This window comes from Giraffa tippelskirchi, chromosome 7 (genome assembly GCF_054371585.1).
Source record: "Giraffa tippelskirchi isolate mGirTip1 chromosome 7, T2T-mGirTip1v1.2.pri, whole genome shotgun sequence".
In the NCBI taxonomy this organism is placed as follows: domain Eukaryota; kingdom Metazoa; phylum Chordata; class Mammalia; order Artiodactyla; family Giraffidae; genus Giraffa; species Giraffa tippelskirchi.
The window spans coordinates 110,524,856-110,544,167 of NC_137281.1; the positions used below are offsets into that span (position 1 = coordinate 110,524,856).

Consider the following 19,312-nt stretch of genomic DNA (forward strand, 5'->3'; position numbering starts at 1 on the left):
GCTCCTGGTTTGCTCTCCAAGTTTTCAGAAATGATCAGCTGCCCAAACTTGCTGAGAAGTGATGTTCTGTCTTATTCCTGCCTCTCAGGTGAGCCAGCACTACTGGGAGTGGCTTCTCGAGTCCTGTCAGTCTCTGGCAGATCCGATTACATCTGGGACCCTTACGAGTACTTGAAGCAAAAGGCGCTGGTCTATTTTAATCTCGCTCCTTCTAGAAACTAGAAACTGAAAGGAGAGTCTTCCTGCTGACAGGTGGCTCCATAAAAGTCGTCCATCTGCTGCTAATTATGGCAGAGAGAAAATTCACACAGCCGAGTTTTCAGTTTATTTGCTAAAGATCTCCAAAGGTGTAACCGTCTTCCCAGATCACAAGGCCATTCACAGCATTACATCTATAGAGCCTGTTAATTATTTAAATAATTTAAAACCCAGGGCGGCAGGGAGGATGTAACAGAAGTCGGGCTGGGTAAGGACTGGTTTGATGTTCTACCATGGCAGAGGGAGGCTGTTCTCACAGCTTAAAGAGTCTGCGCTCTCAGGGTTTTGCTTTCCTTCTTCCCCTTCTTTCCAAGAGAAACTCAGAGAGGGGCTGAATTAGGAAGAATCAGCCCTGTTTCCATCTTAATTTATCTGCTTCCTTAACTGCAGTTCATCCCTGTCTCTCGATTGTAGCCTTGTCTATAAAATGGGCATAACCTTCCAACTACCCCACCCAGAAGGCTGTTGTGACCTTGAAACAGGATAACTGATTAGAAAGTGCAATGTATAGAGTAATATAGTATGTAAAGATTCATTTTTTATTTTTGTTTTTAATTGGACAATAATTGCTGTACAATGTTGTGTTGATTTCTGCTATACAACAACGTGCATCAGCTATATGGACACATATGTCCCCTCCCTCTTGGCCTCATCCCACACCCCCCATCCCACCCCTCTATGTGATCATGGAACACTGAGCTGAGTTCCCTGTGCTTCACAGCTGCTTCCCACTAGCTAGCTATCTGTTTTACACATCATAGTATGTATATATCAATGCTACTCTCTCAGTTTGCCCCACCCGCTCCTTCCCCCATTGTGTCCACAAAGTCTATTCCCTGCATTGTAAAGGTTTTTAGGCCCATTAAATAAATGGAAATGATTCAGTCTGATAGAACACATGAAGAAATAATTCAACAATAGAACAGACTGCTTTTCCTTTCCTGTAGTTTTCTTTCTTCCAGGTACACAGCAGTAGAATTCAAAAGTTGCTTCTTTATCTGTAATATATATATGCCTTTTTTTTTAATTCCATAAAAATAGGTTTATATTGTGTTTTAGTCAGTGGTTTATGGATTCATCTCCCTCTGCTTGATTGAGAGTGCTTCAAGGATGGGAACAATGTCTTATCCTGTTTATTCATATTTATGCTCCCAGTGCCAATCAGAGTCAGATACATAGTAAATGTTCAATATATGTTAAATTGAAGAGCCTAGATACTTGAAATAAACAAATGTGATTTTACTTTATGATGAAGTGATGTTCCGCATTAACCTTAATAACTGGCACTGAATGTGTCAAATTCACTCACTTTTGACATATTTGATGATTTCTGTGCAAGTGCTAGAAATTCTGTAAAATCCATTTCAAAAAGACGAATAACTCCAAGTTGGGTGTGATGAGCTGGAAGTCTCCTCATCTGTTTTCTAGATTCTGTCCTTGCCCTTTGTGTTTCACTCTGCATCAGTCTGGTTTTCAGGTAGAAAATGAAGGTAGGATAGGGTTAATCAGGTAACTTAGGTTACATCAAATATTCTCTGGTAGCTTTAAATGAGAAGCTGGAAACTGGTTCCTAGTTGAAAACTTTGCAGAGGGTATGCAGAAAGTGCATGAATAAAATGGAGTAATTCTACACGAAAATGGTAGCACCGTGAGACAGAGGTGAGGTTAGAGGATGAGCCCACTTCATCAGACAGCTCTATCTGGCTCAGTTGTTGCCTTGTATTTGGCTGTCCTTTAACCTAAATGATATTTTTGAAATAAGGTTCATATGGTTTTCCATATATTCTGGTTCCCATGGAGGGTAGGTTAAGAAAATAAGTTCTTTTATGACATCATAAAATGACCTCAATCTAGATAACAATGAAAAAATCTTTTAAAGAGCTAGAAAAGGATTAACTGATTTATTTCAAAATGTCCTGTTAGGTAAAACCTGGTTGCATTAGCTGTTGATTTTATTTTTATTTAAAATTTTTTTAAATTTATTTGTCTGTATCTAGTCTTAGTTGCAGCGTGTGGGATCTAGTTCCTTGACCAGGAATAGAACCTGGGCCTCCTGCATTGGGAACCACTGGACCGTCAAGGAGGTCCGTGAATTTGTTTTTTAAATGTTTTCTTCTGCCTCTGCTCTTTGCAGACTGCCTCCTTCTGGTTGTTCAGTACTCCTCTATTCTTGAATATGTTACCTGTGCACAGAGGCTGCAAAGCACGCATGGGGGGGATTGTGCCTCCTGGATTGTGCCCACAGCAGGGATTGTCCTCCTTGTACCCTGACATTGTTGGGGATCTCAGTTTTGAATTCAGTTGCCTCATTTGCCTTGCCTTTAGCATCTCCGGTTCTGACATCACCAGATTCTTGCTTCATGACCCCCATCCCTTGAAACTGAGCCTCACTTGGCCTGGCTTTGGTCCTTGCTTTCTTTAGTTATGCAGCCTGCAAGCCTTCCAGGCAACCTCTTCCTGCCTCTGTAGTCAGTGAAGTCAGTGCTTCTCTGTTCGTCCTTCTGGCCTCATGAGTAAGACTTGGACAAGACACGAGGTAGGCAAGCCTCATGTGATTCTTCCTCCAGTTTCTCCCACCTTTCAGTCTTTTCCATTCTCCATTGTGCTCTTTCATAAGCTCCCATGGGAAGGTTTTCCAAAATCTGATTGTGCTCCAAGCCTTACACATTTGACTGTAATAGATTCTGTTCTAGGTCTTTTTTCCCCTTTTCCCTATAATTATTTCTAAGATGAGGAAAATAAGAAAGGGGTTCCTACTTTAGAAAGAGTTGGGGAATATTTGATTCATAATCTTCATATCACGGACTAATACAGATTATATATTGTTGTATGATAGTCCTTCTTTATTGGTGTGTGTGTGTGTGTGAATGCTCAGTCATGTCCAACTCTTTGCAACCCTATGAACCATAGGCCACCAGGCTCCTCTGTCTATGGAATTTACCATGGAAGAATACTGGAGTGGGTTGCCATTTCCTCCTCCAGGGGATCTTCCCTACTCAAGGATGGAATCTGTGTCTCTTGTGTCTCCTGCATTGGCAGGCAGATTCTGTACCACTGCACCACCTGAGAACCTGATCCTCTCTCCCTAACTGGATGGATGGCCCATTGACTTTCTTCAGTGAATCCATCTGTCTTGTATCTCTCAAGCGTAGCACATTGCCCACAAATACTGTAGGACTAGGAAGTGTTAATTATAAAGTCACCATCATCTATCCACTAACTCCTGCTTCAGTGCTATTGCTATCACCAAACAGCTGTTGAGAATCATCCCCTTCTCTGTCCTCATTACTTTAAGATAAGATCCTTTGGGAAAACCAAAGCTAGTGAGGTGGTACTTTTGTTTTTCAAAAGGAGTTACTGGTGAGAGTATACCAGTGAGTTCACATGGTATAATGATGGCTTAAGTGAAAGTTGCTCAGTCACATCCGACTCTTTGTTACCCCGTGGACTGTAGTCCATGGAATTCTCCAGGCGAGAATACTGGAGTGGGTAGCCTTTCCCTTCTCCAGGGGATCTTCCCAAACCAGGGATCAAACCCAGGTCTCTCGCATTGCAGGTGGATTCTTTACCAGCTGAGCCACAAGGGAAGCCCAAGAATACTGAAGTGGATAGCCTATCCCTTCTCCAGCAGATCTTCCCAACCCAGGAATCGAACCCTGAGCTATGAGGGAAGCATAATGATGGCTTATATAGCCAGTGTTAAAAACAAAATTACCAAAAAAAAAAAAAAAAATCCCTTTTTGCACACATATACTTCACATTATCACAGAAACCTGTGGTAAAGTGGAAATCACCACAAAATAGTTATTTCATTATAAATATTTTGTGGTGATTTCCATTTTATCACAGGTTTCTGTGATAAAGTGAAGTATATGTGTGCAAAAAGGGATTTTTTTTTTTTGTAAGTTTGTTTTTAATGCTCCGATGTGTGGCTTGATGTCTTGAGAAAATACCTCTATTGTCACTACCCTGTGGAGCTATTGCCAAGGTACACTTTGCTCTGCTAGTGTAGAAATGGCCTTTCTGTGACCAGTAAGAATTTCTTGGCAATCCTGAATCAAAATGTTCTTGCCAGTGCCTAATTTGGGGAATTGTATTTTTTTCTCACTAATTAACTCCATTGTTTCAATTAGGAAAGAACTTTTCCTTCCAGCCCAGAACACTGTCTCTGTACAGAAAGATGGCTTTGAAATGCTTTCACAATAAAGGCAAGGATTGGGACTAAGCTCATCCAGCCTCCCCTGTAATCATAGTTTCGAGATGGTTGACTTTGTTTGTGAGGGTGAGTGTGTTGGAATGAAAGGGTTATATACAGTTGAAAGTGACATCCAAAAAGTCCAGAAGAAGTGGAAAGGATTTGTATTATTGTTGTCTTATGGCTAAGTCTCACTGAGGTCAAGTATGTTATCCAGGCTCATTATGGTTAGAAAGTAGGAAAAAATCAAGATTAGTGTCTATATTGGTATCTCTTCTCTCCTTGTCCAGGCAAGGTAGTTCTAACTAGCTCAAGTGGAACTCACATCCTTGAAACTGATCTCCTTAGAAGCTTGGTAACTAGCCAAGTTAATCAGTCATAAATTCTAAAACTCATATGAGCTACGTCATCCTCCTGGAACATTGCTGAAGAAATACTTTGAAGCTATAGTGTAGACCATAGTCAGCAGTCTGTGATCTTTGGCTATGAAATCTTAAAATTACTTCCTCTCTATTAATGCAAATTATGGTAATTAACATTGGTGATATATTTAACTGCTTTCTATGCATTAAGCTTTGGAAAAACAGCTATAAATATTTTGGTGATTTGTGATAATAAATTAATTGCAGTACTGACTTAAGAATGATTTGGGGCTTTGTTGATCTGTTGGCTCATTTCCCCAAATGTCTTTGCCCCCCTTGGGCCAGGAAAAAAAGTCACTATAGATACCTTTGCCTTTGACAGATGCTCTTCCACTGATCTGTCATCCCCACATTGAAAATTTTAATGTTCAAGAACAATGGTAGAATGTAAAAGATGTAGTTTGACCTTTCTGGAGAGGCTTTGGGAGCTAATGGGAGAAGGAATAATATCAAGCTATCCTTTTCTATTCTCATAAGATTTCCTGTCTCACTTCATCCACGATTAGTAACTGAGCATAAGACACAGGATCTAGGGTCAGATACATCCTGCTCAAAATATACTCTAACAGCAGCTTCAAGATTGTCAGTGTTGACACCAAAAGGGCAGAAAAAGAAACCAAAAAAAACCATTTATAGAGCTTCATCATATATTGTTCAACTGTTAATTTATAGGTTATCATCTCAGTTAATATCTCATCTGATTCAGTAGTTTTCCTATGTTGAGTCCTGCCTGAATGAAGAAGAATATCCTTTTGTCTAGAATATCCTTTTGTGGATTCTTCTGAATCCACACTTGTGAAAATTTCATGTACTATTCTTTATTCTGGTGTTGCTGGTTAATTAGGTGGGGTGTGAGGGTATGTTGTAAGAAGGGTGGCTGTTACTCCAGCCACTGGTCAAAATGGTTATCATGACAACACTACCTCCATGGTATTGTTTCCTATTGTTTCCAAAGTTGCTAGTCTTTGAGGGTCAGAGTTTGTCAGAGAATTGAAGCAAATGTTCAAATGTTCTCTTCTCATTGTTGTGATCCCTTGTCACCAGCATCCACCTAGCCCAACTGATACCCAAATCCTTGTTCTTACTCAGCATTTCCTTCCTAATGATGTCTAGCATTATGCTGATTTTTTAAAGTAGCTGAACATTGATCATTCGCTTTTGGGAACAATGGTTTTTAAGCCCATTGTTCAGTTTACAACTTTTTTCTTATGTATTCAAAGGAGAGGATCTTTCCATTTAAAATTTATAGATTAAGTGCTATTTAAAAGACGGGACTATGTTGTAATAACTTGATGGTTAAGAATAGTTTTATTCATGATTTTATATGCTGACTAAATAGTATTTAAAATACTTAAAACATAGGAGAATTGGATTTTAGAAAAGATGCTGACATGTGGTAGCGAGTGATGAGGTCATTCATAGCATCAGTGCATAATTTACATCATTCATTTAACAGCTATTTACTGTGTTCCTATTATGTTGTAGGCATTGTGCTAAGTTGAAGGAAACTAGAATGTAGTTTGAAATTCTTTTGGGGGCAATCAGAATTACTTTTTTAAAAAAATACATGTTTTTAAGTCTTTATTGAAGTAGAACTTACGTAGAGTAAAATGTATAAATCTTAAGTGAACAGCTAGGTAAATTTTTGTATTTATGTACTCAGGTGCCCACCACACAGATCAAGTTATAGAATAGTTTTACTCCTCCAGAAAGCTCTTTCACGGCCCTTTCCTATTAATTACCATTGCTACAGAACTAACTACATTCTAACTTCTACCAGCATATACCAGTTTTCTGTTCATGAACTTTATAGAAAAAGAATCATATGGTGCATACTTTTTTGTGTCTGCCTTATTTTGCTCAAGTCCCTTCATGAATCACTGTCTTGTCGTAACGAAGGGGCTTGTGTAACTCAATGAAGCTGTTTTGAGATTAATCTATGTTGTTGCATGTATCAGTAGTTTTTCTTGTATTTTCTCAATACACTAATTAACTAATACAGTGCATTCTCAGAATTACTTTTTGACAGTCTAAAAGTGCTACAGGGAAAACCCTGGGAAATGGCCACTGCTATGATGTCCTACTTTTTTAATCTCCCTAGAGCTACCTGTGGTGGGAGGGGAAACAGAGTTACTAGGTTAGCAAAACCAAAAATTCAGGTACAACAAAACTAAGTGAAAAGATATCTTCACAAATGCCAAATACTGATCAATATTAACTGGACCAGCAGAGTAAGCAGAAAGTAGAATGGAAAAAAGAGAGGTTTCTTATAAGCTGAGTGAGAATTCCCAAGCTGACAACAGATACTGACTTGGAAGCTGAGCAAGCTGATCTGAGGAGAGCAGCCCAAACTGGAGGATGTTAGAGCAGAATTCATGGTAAGGCTTGTGTTGCCAGAGCAATCTATGACCGAGGTGCTCTTGATACTAACCATCCAAGTCCTCCTAACAAGGTGATTCCCCTAGGGAGGAGCAACTTTTGTGAGTAGAATTCAAAATGGTTAGGTTAGGAATAGTAGGAGCAAAGAAAAGAAGCAAAAAGTAGGGGAGGGGGGCAGAGTCAGCACATCTCAGGAAGTATCAGGGTAAATGATTTTGAGCACTTAAAAATAAAGGGAGCTGTAGAGATATGTCCCTAAGAATGCTATCCTGGTTCATATCCATCTAGCACAGAAAAACTTATTTCACTTAAAACAAGAAACAGAAAAGGATTGTGGGCAAATGCCATATAAATTATTATAGGAAAAAAAGCTATCCCATGCAAATTATTACAAAGACCTAATAAACATTCCTAAGATGATGCTGTGAAAGTGCTGCACTCAATATGTCAGCAAATTTGGAAAACTCAGCAGTGGCCACAGGACTGGAAAAGGTCAGTTTTCATTCCAATCCCAAAGAAAGGCAATGCCAAAGAATGCTCAAACTACTGCACAATTGCACTCATCTCACGCGCTAATAAAGTAATGCTCAAGATGTTCCAAGCCAGGCTTCAGCAATACGTGAACCGTGAACTTCCAGATGTTCAAGCTGGTTTTAGAAAAGGCAGAGGAACAAGAGATCAAATTGCCAATATCCGCTGGATCGTTGAAAAAGCAAGAGTTCCAGAAAAATATCTATTTCTGCTTTATTGACTATGCCAAAGCCTTTGACTATGTGGGTCACAATAAACTGTGGAAAATTCTGAAAGAGATGGGAATACCAGACTACCTGACCTGCCGCTTGAGAAACCTGTATGCAGGTCAGGAAGCAACGGTTAGAACTGGACATGGAACAACAGACTGGTTCCAAATAGGAAAAGGAGTACGTCAAGGCTATATATTGTCACCCTGCTTATTTAACTTATATGCAGAGTACATCATGAAAAACGCTGGGCTGGAGGAAGCACAGGCTGGAATCAAGATTGCCGAGAGAAATATCAGTAACCTCAGATATGCAGATGACACCACCCTTATGGCAGAAAGTGAAGAAGAACTAAAGAGCCTCTTGATGAAAGTGAAAGAGGAGAGTGAAAAAGTTGGCTTAAAGCTCAACATTCAGAAAACTAAGATCATGGCATCCAGTCCCATCAGTTCAGTTCAGTTCAGTTCAGTTGCTCAGTCGTGTCCGACTCTCTGCGACCCCATGAATTGCAGCACGCCAGGCCTCTCTGTCCATCACCAACTCCCGGAGTTTACCCAAACCCATGTTCATCGAGTCGGTGATGCCATCCAACCATCTCATCCTCTGTCGTCCCCTTCTCCTCCCGCCCCCAATCCTACCCAGCATTAGGGTCTTTTCCAATGAGTCAACCCTTCGCATGAGGTGGCCAAAGTATTGGAGCTTCAGCTTCAACATCAGACCTTCCAATGAACACCCAGGATTGATCTCTTTTAGGATGGATTGATTGGATCTCCTTGCAGTCCAAGAAACTCTCAAGAGTCTTCTCCAACACCACAGTTCAAAAGCATCAATTCTTCGGCGCTCAGCTTTCTTCACCGTCCAACTCTCACATCCATACATGACCACTGGAAAAACCATAGTCTTGACTAGACGGACTTTTGTTGGCAAAGTAATGTCTCTGCTTTTAAATATGCTATCTAGGTTGGCCATAACCTTCCTTCCAAGTAGTAAGCGTCTTTTAATTTCATGGCTGCAGTCACCATCAGCAGTGATTCTGGAGCCCAAAAAAGTAAAAAAAGTAAAGTCTGACACTGTTTCCACTGTTTCCCCATCTATTTCCCATGGAGTGATGGGACCAGATGCCATGATCTTAGTTTTCTGAACGTCCAGTCCCATCACTTCATGACAAATAGATGGGAACCAGTGGAACCAGTGGTTGACTTTATTTTTGTGGGCTCCAAAATCACTGCAGATGGTGATTGTAGCCATGAAATTAAAAGACGCTTACTCTTTGGAAGGAAAGTTATGACCAACCTAGACAGCATATTAAAAAGCAGAGATATCACTTTGTCAACAAAGGTCCGTCTAGTCAAGGCTACGGTTTTTCTAGTTGTCATGTATGGATGTGAGAGCTGGACTATAAAGAAAGCTGAGCACCGAAGAATTGATGCTTTTGAACTGTGGTGTTGGAGAAGACTCTTGAGAGTCCCTTGGACTGCAAGGAGATCCAACCAGTCCATCCTAAAGGAGATCAGTCCTGGGTGTTCGTTGGAAGGACTGATGTTGAAGCTGAAACTCCAGTACTTTGGCCCCCTGATGTGAAGAGCTGATTCGTTTGAAAAGACGCTGATGCTGGGAAAGATTGAGGGCAGGAGGAGAAGGAGACGACAGAGGATGAGATGGTTGGACGGCATCACTGACTCAATGGACAGGATTGGGTGGACTCTGAAAGTTGGTGATGGACAGGGAGGCCTGGAGTGCTGCAGTTCATGGGGTCGCAGAGTCAGACACAACTGAGCAACTGAACTGAAACTGAACTGAACTGGCCAGGCAATTAACGAAACCAGAAAAGCCTGCCCACAAAATAGATGAAAATTATAAAGTAATATTTCAAAGTATATGTAAGAAAATAATAGAGGCTATGAAAGAACAACAAAAATATGAATTTGAAAAATTCAGAAATTATGTGAATGGAGAAAAAAGAAATGAAAGTTTGAAAAAATATCTGTCTAAACTAGGAAAATAATTAAAAATAAAATAAAATATTAGAAATGAGGACTGGATGAGAAGGAACACAAAAATGAATAAACATCACAGAAAATTCCTTAGAAACAGAAGATGGAAAAGAGATTAAAGATGTTTAAATAAAAAATAAATTTAAAAATAAAATAGATAAGAGAGAAAGTGATACAGAAAATAGGCAATGAAATCCAATATGTATATAATAGAAGCTGCCCCCCAAAGAAACCAAAGCATGGAACAGAATTAATATTAAAAATTTTAATTCAAACAAACTTTCTCATATAAAAGGTAAAGAAAAATATACACTAAAAATGTTTTCTTTTCCCCTGGAAAAATCAGTCCAGTATGGCCTAACAGGCTAAAAATGAAAACAGCATCCAGATCATCATATTGAATCATTCACAAGTTCAGTCGCTCAGTCGTGTCCGACTCTTTGTGACCCCATGAATTGCAGCACGCCAGGCCTCTCTGTCCATCACCAACTCCCGGAGTCTACCCAAACCTATGTCCATTGAGTCGGTGATGCCATCCAACCATCTCATCCTCTGTTGTCCCCTTCTCCTCCCGCCCCCAATCCTACCCAGCATTAGGGTCTTTTCCAATGAGTCAACCCTTCGCATGAGGTGGCCAAAGTATTGGAGTTTCAGCTTCCAACATCAGACCTTCCAGCAAACACCCAGGATTGATCTCTTTTAGGATGGATTGATTGGATCTCCTTGCAGTCCAAGGGACTCTCAAGAGTCTTCTCCAACACCACAGTTCAAAAGCATCAATTCTTCGGCGCTCAGCTTTCTTCACCGTCCAAATCTCACATCCATACATGACCACTGGAAAAACCATAGCCTTGACTAGACGGACTTTTGTTGGCAAAGTAATGTCTCTGCTTTTAAATATGCTATCTAGGTTGGCCATAACCTTCCTTCCAAGTAGTAAGCGTCTTTTAATTTCATGGCTGCAGTCACCATCAGCAGTGATTCTGGAGCCCAAAAAAATAAAGTCTGACACTGTTTCCACTGTTTCCCCATCTATTTCCCATGAAGTGATGGGAGAGAGGGTAAAAAATCAGATTGTCTTAAGTCTTTTCAAAAGCAAATCTATACTATGTGAAGACAAAGGAGAAACATATTTCAGATATTCAAGGACGTAAACAGTGAGCCAAGGAGCTTATACTCAGCCAAACTAATTTTGACCTTGATAAGGTCAAGTATAGTGGAGGATAAAGCGATGTGTTCAACTAGTTCAGGTATGTCAGTATCAGAGACAAATTTATCATGGCTGAATCTCCTTTAAGGTAACCATTGGTTGTGTAAGATGAAGCTCCAAATGCCATGATGGAGAATTAGCCATAAGTCAGTACCCACAAATTGTTGGATACACTTGACTTTTATAAGGATCTGCTCATAAACCCCCTGAAGAGAATTCCCAGATCTGTACCACTAGGCTACACCCAGAGACAGCCTCTGCCAACAATCACCTTAGGCAAACTTGTCCTTAGGTAACTATTTCTAGAAGTGAATATTAGCCTTTTCTGGAAAAAAAATTCATTCTGTATAATACTGAAAAGTAAGGTCATTGGTAACCCTGTGCTTGAGGCCCTCACCCAGTGGTGCTATCACATTGTTTTGGGCACAGGTGACACATTTCAGGTATTGTCTATAGAACTGTGAGGCATTTCTGAGCTTAGAACTTGCTCCCCAAGATCTTACCTGTAATCTGAATACCCAGAGTGTGTACATGACATTTTGAATTGTGCTGCCTGGCTTTGCCTTTAAAAAAGTCATACTCTTCCATTGCAATAACATTTCCAATCTGTTAAGCGCATTTGACTTGGAGCCACACCCTGGAACTGAACTGAATTGAAGGGCTGCCTCAACCAATGTATTTTAGTTCTTCTATACATTAGGCCCTATACATCCCATTTCTATAGGAATGACACTTTGGGGCATTTGGATAATTTATAGGACCTTGTGTGTGTCCTTGGTCCCCAAATCCAGGGATTGCTGTTGTTGCCAGATTGTATTGCACAGTCTTTGAAACTAATGGACTAAATTTTGCTGAATAACATTTTCTTTGTTTTATTTACCCCCAATAAAAATAATTTTGAGATACTCTAAAAATAATTATATTGGATACAACTTTCATTTTGGAACTGAACTGAAATAACCATGTCAAAAGCCAACAAACAGATGGTAAACTTTCTGTTTCTGCTGACTTGGGCTAGATTTTTCTTAAAGCAGAAGAGGGGTTTCATGCCCTAAGATCTCAATGCCTTCCAGTCTCCTTTTAACTCTAACAGATTTGGGTCGTTCACTGAAGACCCACATTTATTTCTAACCTACATAATCTCACTGTTTAATTATTGTAAATGGTTGACATCAGAAATGCTGAAACATGAACCTGAAATTATGGAAAACTCTTAACTTCTGGTGTTAATGAGCCCAATATCATTTCTGATTTTTTTCTCAGACATTGTTTCTGTTTCAAGGTGTTGAGGCCCAGTAAGCTCCTAGTGTCTTGTTTTGTTTTTCTTGATGATTTCAGAGCCGTGTGTTACTTATAAATGAAGCTGAAGATCTGCCAGGTCAGTGTACTTGTGGCTTCAGTTTTCATGCTTCCTGACAGACCAGAGGTAGTTCACGACTTCCTCTCTGACTTTTCCTTTTCCTCTTTGTGTTCTTTTTCTCTCAGGGGTACTGCCCCTTCTCCACACTCTACCTGCATTATTCAACCAATGACACTGACCTGACACTCATTCTATCAGGTGTTTCCTAGCCACATTGACCTTTCTAACTCAGTCTTTGTGATGACTGACTTGTATATGGCGGGACTATGAATCCTTCCTTTTCATTTTAAAGATGAGAAAAACTAAAGTTTATTGAGGTAGTAATTTGCCTAGGGTTATAGAAAGTAAGTTGCAGAGTCAAGACTTGAGTATGAAGGCTTTGAAACATAAACATCTGATTAATGGCTTCTGAGAGCAGCATTTATAAGCAAATGACAAGCTCATTCTCACCACCATTGATTTATTTTCACTTCCCTGTTTCCGCCACTGGTAGACCTTCACTGTTCCTCTTCACAGCCTCAATCCTATTCATCCTGAAAACTCTGATCCTAGCTCAGTCTCTACCATTAGCTTCTCCAGCTCTTCTTATTTCTCTCTCCTCCGCCCCCTCACCCTTTTTAAAAAAAAACAAAAAACACCTTTCCCTTCAGACTCAGTCTCTTGATCTCACTCTCAGCCATCCTCTGGTTTGGGGGATGGGAAGGGAATGAAATGCTGGCTGGCTGGCTGGCTGGACTCGTCCAGGTCCTAAGAGTGCTGCTTGTCTGTGTCCACACCTCCAATTCAAGCCCAGAAGACCCCAGAAAGAATGGCCCAGATGGCCAACAGGAGTTCCTGTTACCCCCATCAGAGTCCCTTGCTTTCTAGGACTGGATGAAACTGGGCAGGGACAAACCCCTGTCCCCAGACCTCAGACCACCCTAAAGTGTGCTCCCTTTGTGGGAAACCCTCTCTACCTCCTGTCTCCGAGTGCTGTGCTCTAAAAAGTCAGAGAGAGTTGCAAGAAGCCCTACTTAGCTTGCACGGGCTGCTGGTCTCGGCACTGTCTCCCCCAGCCCTTGGTTATTTTTACTCTCTCTGAGCTTCTTCCCATTCTTCAGGTGCTGGGCGAGGTGGCGTTCATTTGGCTTTGCTTCTGACACAAGATAAACGAGCTTGGGGCCCTGGGCGATCCACTCTGGCTGCCAGGGGGTTCCAAAATAGCAAACTATTTTTCATAACAGCAACGTGATATGAAGGGGGATGCAGCAGGTGCACTCAGATTTCCCACTGCCGTCTGGGGCGCGTGGCACAGGGAGAGGATTCATTAAAGTTTGCACTTGTGTCCGGGAAAAAGAAGGGCCCCCGCTCACAGTGGCCATTTCCCTTTGGCTAGGTCAAGGTCTCACCTCCTGAAGGCAAATATTACCCTTGGTCAAGGTGGAAGTGCAGGAAAGTGGCAGCCTGGGCACCCCTGTGGAGTTTCATGGCTTTTTTTTTCTTTCCTTGTAGAAAGATAAGGTTACAGATGTGAATATCTACCAAGTATTTTTTTTTTTAACACAAACTTGTGTGTTAAGCAAAAGAGCAAGATTTCTTAAAAGTTTCAAATATTTGACATTTTAGTTCATTAAATGTGTGGTCATTTCAGAAAGTTTAAAGGGTAAACTTCTTTCCTGTTCTCCCCGTTTCCAGAGATGTAAAGGTGAAAGATCAAACTGACACTGCCTCTGTCAGTTTCTCTCTCATGCTCTGGACTCATTAGAAAAAAGCTCCTGTGTTTCACAGCACTAGTCGTTATTAAAAATTTGGTCCCCAGCTCTACATCTGATACTCTCCCTTTATCCCCCACCATGAATTATGCACATGTTTTTGAGGGTGGAAATTATAATAAAGCAAAGAGGATTCTCATTTCTATTTGCATGTACTGTTTCTTTTTGATGTTTCTCCCCTCATCAAGTTAATAGATCTTCCTGGTTGGAAATGAACTAAAAATAAAATTGAAGTCTATGATAGAATAATGATAATATATGAGCTTTTCAAAATTAGAGTGATACAAGGGGAACACATTTTCTTTCTTTCTTTTTTTTTTCTGGTCAAAATGTCTAGAGTCAAGGCCAGAATATGAGGGAACAAGTATTATGAGCACTAGCTACATGCTAGTAGCTGTAATTGAGTCCGTAAAACACTGCATTCTGTCTTATAATACATCTTAATTTAAACATTTCTATTCCCACGGGACCACAGGGTATGTGGTGCATGAATAAATAAATGCCATGACTTATTTTGGAGGCTCCAATCATAATACAATTATATGCATTGCAAATTTTCACATGCTACTTTTAGTTTCTAGGTTTTTTATTTTAATTATTAAACTGAATTGCACAAAGAGATAAGCCTCAGCCCCGCTATAGAAATGGAGTCAGGAGTTTAGTGAAATTAGCCAACAGAATTCCCCTCCATTGTAAGCTTGACCCCATCAGAGAAATAGTGATTACATTTTACATCAAATTATACTAATTACTGCTCTAGCTCAGTCAGGCCTAGAAAGATCAGGAAGAGAAAGAGAAAAGTGTGCCTCCCTTATTGTCATGTCTTGCTGGATTTTAGAGACCATTTCTCTTCTCAAATCAGCGGTAGCTCCTGATCCTACCAGAAGGAAATAATACATTTTTTCCTCCTTAAAAACAGCATTTTCTTTCCTCGGGTCACTACGATCCATTTGCTAAATAACTCTTGAAGTCTAAAAAATTGCCTCTGAGTAACCAAAAGAGGTGAATTCAACCTTGCAAATAGTTCTCTAAAACCATCACTCTCCTAAAAAGCCTTTTTCTCGTTAGACAGTGTGTTTAAGTCCTAGCCACATGGGGGTATTTTTCCATCTTCTAATCCCCTTTTCCTAACTATCGTTGACTCTAGGTCTCTCTCTTTCATTTCTCTTTATTAAAAAATCCTAAGAGAGTGGCAGGATAGTGGAGCGATTAAGAGCACTGGGTTGCAATCATATAGATTAGGGTTTGAGTCCTATATTTTATACCCCTACTTATTTACCAGCTGTGTGACCCTGGGCAAGTTACTTAACCTCTCTGTACCTCAGTTTTCTCTTATTGAAAATGGTGGTAATAATATTTCCTGTCTCACTGAGTTGTTGTTAGGATTGAATGAGCACATAAACTACTCAGAAGACTGTCCACATGATCCCAATACATATTAGCCATTATCATATCAAAAGCATCTTACTATTATAGTAAATCCATTGTTTGTGATTTCCCATACCTATCTAATTAAGAAATCTAAAACAATCAGGTATTTGGATTAACCTAATTTGGAGGCTGAATAGTCTCTTTCATTTTGTCATGTCCAGGTAAACAGAGGTACCCATCTCTCCAAATACCCCAGACTTGTGAACACTTAATTTGCTGTCTTCACATGTATGGCCACACTCTCCCCAACCAGACCAGATGAAAAGGGAATTGAGGACAAAGCAGGGTTTGCAGTTGATTTTTTTTTTTTTTTGTCTACTTGGACACATTGACTTATATTCTCTCTCAGTATTTAGGGTCTTGATGATTCCTCTCTCACTGGAAAGCTCAAACCCTGGGCTCACAAACCCCCCCAGGAGAAGGAGACTGATTACTTTAAATCACTATTGACCTCCTCTCCACTTAAACCCAGAGGTCAGGATTCTAAAGACACTGTAAAGAGTTTACAGTGGTGCATTTAGACTTCAGCTATAACATAACCTGATAGTGCTGTGTGGGAGAGATAACCGTGGCTAATAGGCCTGGTGGAGCAAGGCTGGTGGGAGAGGCAAAGACTTAGGAGTGAAGGTCATGGACAAGGATGGCACACCAGCCACGCTGGCCAGTAGGTGGGGCCACAGCCCATCTCCACCAGCTAGGTGGAGGCCCTTGGGTGCTTTGTGCTGCCTTTGATTCTCCTTTTTCCTGTGGAACTTGATTCTTCCTCCCTCTCTCCCTTTTTGTAATTGCCAAAGTTGTTTTACATTTCCATGTAGTTTTTTTTTTCTTCTCTTCTCTTTCTTCATTCCCATTCTATTCATATCACACACATTTGAGTGCCTACTGTGTGCCAAGCACTGGTCCAGGCACTGTCAGTAGAGGACTGATTGAGGCTCTCAGGGTCTCTGTGTTTGGGCTGCTGACATTCAGAGATGTAAGCCAGTGCTTCTCAAACATGAATGTGCATGTAAATCATTTGAGCATCTTGTGAAAATGCACATTCTGATTCCGGAAGTCTCGGTGGGGCTAGAGAGACTGCATTTCGAATAAGCTCCTGCGTGATGCTGACACTGGTGGTCCAAAGCCTATACTATGCTTAGCAAGAATGCAGAGCCCTTCTGATCCCCTTCCTTCCCTAAGCGGCTGGCTGAGTGTTCTCGTTTATGTTAGTGGAGTTTCACAATGTCACAGACTTGACCTTCCCTGTGAGGCTGTCAGTTGTGTTCTATGACCCCGAGTTAGGCTAGCATTCACTCAAATATTCAAGAAACACAAGGGAGAAACAGGCGGGAGGGTATGGTGAGATGACCCCATAGCTTTCCATCCCAGCCAAGTCTCGTCTCGTGCTTTGCGGTGAGCAGGACCGCTGAGATGCATCGTACACACAGGACAGCTCCTGCTTCTGGATGATAATAGCACATTAAGCGTATCGCATGATATAGGCTTTCTCTGGTAATAGGGGTGCCATTTACTAATTTGCCACTCTTACATGACTGATTTAACTCTAGTTACTACTCAGTCATTAGGGAGTCACTTATTCACAAGGCAGAATCAGGCTAAATAAATAACAGGAAGCTGGGAAAAGAGGCAGATGAAAGTAGAAAGTGAAAGTTAGCTTTTAATGCAGGCTAGAGATTTGCTGGTGTTCTATGCAGATCCCTCCATTTAGAGCATAAATACAAGCTCTTCCTCTGTTTTTAAGTCCCTGTGACCCTAAATAAATAGAATCCTTTAGCAGAGAGCAGCTACCTTCTCTTCTAATAAGAATCACATCCCAACAGAATGTACATTTCCAATTACTATGCAAAAACAATGGCAGAATTACTTAAAAATGTGCAGCCCCCTAAGGGCTCCCGATGCTGTAGTCCATGTGAATCTATCATTTGCATGCAACTATTGCGGGGAACAACCAAATCCTCCATCATAGGCTATTTAATCAAGCGAGAAGCCCCTAAATTTCTTTGCAAAGATTCACAAGTTCTGGAGCTAAATATGCAATTGGTAATATATTCTGACTGTCTGCATGCACCCTTCCTTGTTTCATTCTGAATGGCATGGTGTTTGCATTGACATTTAGATGATGGGTCATCTTGGATTGCTCGTGTTCACAGCTGGAACTTTAGTGGCATCTCCCATTAGTAATTACTGTGCTTTTTTTCCCTAGTGACTGAGCCGTTTACAAACCAAGAAAAGGAAAAATTATATATTTGGATACAGACTGTAGAAGAAAAGTAAACGATCAGCACAGTAGGAAAGGTGCCTAGGGTTACTTTCTGTGGATAACTGAAGATCAGGTGGAAGTAAAGGACTCAAATGATGTGTTTCCCCCACCGTTACCCACTAGCCCTACTGCCAGACTTGTTATTGGAAAGTTAGATGAAAACGGCCTGCAAAGACAGACTCCAGAATCAACCACAGGCACTGATACAATAGATTTGAGGGAAGCAGAAAGAGTTCTTTCTACAAATATCTACTTTTCTGATCTGTCAAGGTGCCTGGAATTCTCCCTTGCTTTTATCTATCTATCTGATATCCATCCATCCATCCATCAATCCCCTTGAAGTTCCTATTAAGATACAAATGAGTTTTCAGGGTGGAGCTCCTATCCTAATGCCTTGGTAGTCACAAACATTTTGGTATCATTTAGTTATCAGCTTCAGCAAGCTGTATCAGTTCCCTGAGGGACCAGTGCATCTAGAGTCCAAGGGGAGCAGGCCAGAGGAAATGCTTTCAGAACCAGAGAGGCCCCAAGTACAGAAAACGTAATGCTCCATTGTCTCTAATGTGCAATGCAAACTAAAGATAGTTTTATTTTATTAAATTAGTATAAGAAAATCAAACTCAGTTTTGATTTTTTCTATGATGGCATTTTTTTTTTCTCTTATGATGGATATTTCTGCCACTGTTCCTGTTTTGTGAGCTAACTTGGCCAGTTCTAGGAGCCTCAAAAGTCTGAGAAGAGTCAAGGGATGGGGTAGAAGGGTGGCAGAGACATGGCAATAGAAGGAGAGAGAAGGGAGGAAAGTGTTTCTCCATGAAATGTGCCTACTTGGCAATTCTGCTAAGACTAGCCTGCACAGTTTTTCTTTCAGAGATGAAAAGAAGCCATCCTGCTTTTCCTTTTTAATCCTTCAAGTCATTTTCTATTACAAGTCCTGCCACAAAACATCCCCACTCAGCTCTGAGGCTGACCCAGCAGAGCCCTTGTCACTCCACTGATGAACTAAAAGGCTTCTTTGGGCTAATTTGGCTGGAGGTACACCTTCTTGCACCCTCTCTGAAACTAGAAAATTACATGGACTTGAACTCGGGTCATCTGACATTTTCCCACTGCATTCCACCTATGGGTCTCATTCATATGTCCTGAGTTGGAGAAACGCAAGAACTTCAAAGGTCAACCTGATTCTCTTTGTGAGAACTTTTGGATACAAGCACAGACCATCTGCCCCCTTGATAGGACAAGACACTGCAACCCAGCAGAGAGCAGCTTGGGAGATGTGGGCTGTGTGCTTGGGAGAAGAGCCAAGATGGTG

The 19,312-nt window shown here is 40.8% G+C and overlaps 1 protein-coding gene across 7 annotated transcripts in view; it reads left to right on the plus strand.

Moving 5' to 3' along the window:
* Positions 1 to 19,312, plus strand: part of LOC145512873 (uncharacterized) — a 606,383-nt gene that overhangs the window by 196,174 nt on the left and 390,897 nt on the right. The window contains exons 1-2 of one of the 7 annotated variants that reach the window (XR_014058880.1): positions 2,552 to 2,794; positions 17,944 to 18,035. The exons of 5 other annotated variants lie outside the window; for them this stretch is intronic. The gene's annotated coding sequence lies outside the window, so the exon portion shown is untranslated. Of the gene's footprint in view, positions 1 to 2,551; positions 2,795 to 17,943; positions 18,036 to 19,312 lie in introns of those variants that run through there. One more of the 7 variants, XR_014058883.1, reaches the window with a different exon arrangement.